This window comes from Rhinopithecus roxellana, chromosome 2 (assembly GCF_007565055.1).
Source record: "Rhinopithecus roxellana isolate Shanxi Qingling chromosome 2, ASM756505v1, whole genome shotgun sequence".
NCBI lineage: Eukaryota > Metazoa > Chordata > Mammalia > Primates > Cercopithecidae > Rhinopithecus > Rhinopithecus roxellana.
The window spans coordinates 73,480,233-73,483,184 of NC_044550.1; the positions used below are offsets into that span (position 1 = coordinate 73,480,233).

The following is a 2,952-nucleotide window of genomic DNA, read 5'->3' on the forward strand; positions in this document are numbered from 1 at the left end:
ATTTATATTTAGCAATACCAATTTTGATAATTATTGCTATTTAGACAGCTACAATAATGATTTAAATTTCTTTTTTTTTTTTTGCCTTGCACTAATAACTTTTATTTCACTCAAATTAGAGCAATAATCTTCCATACATATCTTCCCTGCCCAATTCAAAGAAAAAAAATCCAAAATGATTAGTAAAGAAAAATATAAGAATTAACAGACCCTTTAAATTTGTTTTAAATATTTTGAATATTTAAAAAGTGTTTAAAGTTTGTAATTCCTAGTAGGAAAACATTATCTGAATGAATACCCTAATGGCAAACGACTGTAAAATGCTTCAGCTGAATTTGGGGGAGAGGGGTAGGGATTATCTTCAAAGCACCCCAGCTCTTCAAAGCTCACCCCTTGATGAGAAGGTCAGAGGTACACTGGTTTGTATTATTGCGACATCCATAAGGTGATCTAGGTTGCTTTTCCTTCAGCAAGGGCTTTATTTATCAGAAGGGCATTACGCTTGACCTCCAAATTTGGCTGACAATTTATTGATGAGATTCATAACCTTTGGGTTGCTCTGGTATTTTGACATATTTGCTGGGTTCTGAGCCACATCCTGGAAGGCCACCATAACTTCTGGATCCTGCATGGCTGCAAGAACCTCTGGATCACTAAGAATTTCATTGAGTCCAGGCATTCAGCCATTCCAGGCATGGAGCCTCCCATTCCAGGCATTCCTCCGGGAAAACTACCAGGCATTCCCCCAGGAAAGCCACCTGGAAAAGAGCCATACTGAGCTCCTGACTGTCGTCTGGCTTCTTCCTCCCTCTGGGCTCTCTCATGCTCTTCTCGAGCCTTCTTAACTCGTTCTATTCTTTCTTTGATCTCTCGCTCTTCACGTTTTCTCTCATACTTTCTCCGATGTTCTGCAATTTTCTGTGCCCTAGGTTGAGCTTCTTTCAGCATTGCACTAGCATCTTCATCATAATCCAATTTACAGGCAAGGGCAAGATCATGGGCTGCTTCTTCCCAGTGGCCTAGAAGTCTGTGTGCTTTCCCTTGCCACTTGTAAGGCTGAGCTGAATCAGGATTTATCTCAATGGCTCTGTCACAGTCTCGGATAGCAGCATTTGGCTTCTGTAATTTGATGAAGACACTGGCCCTCTTGGCATATAAAATGGCCAAGCGAGGATTCAGCTTGATGGCATCTGTGAGTAAGTCAATGGCTTTCTGGAGTTCACCATCATTTAGGGCTTCAATCGCAGCCACTTTTTTATCATTTGCCTGATCCATCATCTCCTCCGTTATCTCTGCATTTTCATCTCCCATTTCTTGAGGAGAATCAGTGTCTGGTTCAATCACACCTTCTTTATTAATTTCTAGATCACTTTCCTCACTTGATGGTTCGTCTGCCTTTAAGTCTTCCTCCACCTTCTTACTATCAGGTTTTTCTTCCTTGGTATTTTCTTCTGATTTAGCTTTCTGAGTAGCAGGTGGTACTTTACCCCCCATGCTCTCCACCCACTCTCTCAGGAAGCGCATTTCCTCGGTGTGCAGAATGCTCGGATCCTGCTTACACATTTTCACAAAGGCCCGAAGCTCCTTCACTTTGTGGGGGTCCATGATGGAGAGGTGGTGGGTGAAGCTGGGGGACTACGGCCCTGTTCCAGGCCCAGGTGCTGGCTCGGCGTGACAGCGCAGAAGATGATTTAAATTTCATGAGCCCTTTCATGAATGAAAAACTTAAGCAAGACAGTCCTTCTTTGACTTGTCATATATTCCACTCATCCTCATGTCCCATAACTTATACAAAAATACTGTGCTAAAACAAAATTTCTACTTCTTTTTCTTCTATTTTCTTGTTTTACTATACAAATGTTGACAAGAGACTGCATACTGTACATTACTTTACATTTAAGCGAGGGATACATTTATTTTAAAATTTATAGATGTATCTCCTTAGTTCAGATAGGGAAGAGATTGTCCCTAAAGACTTGGCTGTTTAGTTGAGATTAGTTTTAAATCTTAAATCAACTATGAAAGCCTTTTCAGGAACATAAATGTGGTTTACTTTTCTCTGGTCTTGATTTTACATTTCTATTTCACTTTATTTCATAGTCTTTTTTTAATAGTTAATATTTTCATTAATACAACAGGAAAAGCACAAATAAATAAAATTTTATTGTTAGTATTGGATGGTAAAAATTTAGTGTCTGAGTAAAAAAGAGAGTTCACTGGTTCTAATTAAACTTCTCCCAGTTACTGAATAATTCATTTATTGTAACTACTGTTCCCAGTTATTATGGTTATTCTATTTGGTGAAATAATGTAGCCAGTTTTCTTGTCTTCATATGTTTTTGTTTTCTCACTAGTGAGATGAGATACTACTTTATTTATTTATTTTTTTTAATATCGGGCTTAGCACAATTTTAACCTTTTTATATTTCAGAAGAGAAAATACTGTGGATTGTCAAAGGATTGATCCGCCACCTAGTCTTTCACCTTGAACTTATTTTAGAGCAATGTCATGGTTTTCTTTATAAGTTTTGAAGAAAACAGTCATTGATAAATTTGCATTTGAATCAAATAGTAGTTGTCTTAATTCTGAAAAACTTTTTTTTGTGTGTAATTGAGTAATATTACGCACTGGCTTGTGATTCACAATTGTACCCTTTCTCTCACAGAAGAAACCTCATTTTATTTATAAAATGACTTCTGCCTTCATATTCTAGTATTTCATTGAATCTAACTTGTTTCTTCAACCAGATTACTTCATTTTCACACCATCATACCTGGGCTTTTCCTTTGGCCTGGCCCACTTGGAATACCTTTTTGAAATTGTCATTCTGGTTGTTGATGAACTCTCAGCCCTAGATGTTGCCTTTTTTATTTCCCCTAGTTTGACAACACAAAACTGGGAACTAACTCCTTCCTTAATACTGATCTCACTCAAAACTCAGGAATCCTTCA

The 2,952-nt window shown here is 37.8% G+C and overlaps 1 pseudogene across 1 annotated transcript; it reads right to left on the reverse strand.

Moving 5' to 3' along the window:
- Window positions 1-419: 419 nt before the first annotated feature.
- Window positions 420-1,666, reverse strand: LOC104658956 (annotated as a pseudogene). Its single transcript, XR_747516.2, has one exon. The product of XR_747516.2 is annotated as a hsc70-interacting protein pseudogene (transcript).
- Window positions 1,667-2,952: the final 1,286 nt, after the last annotated feature.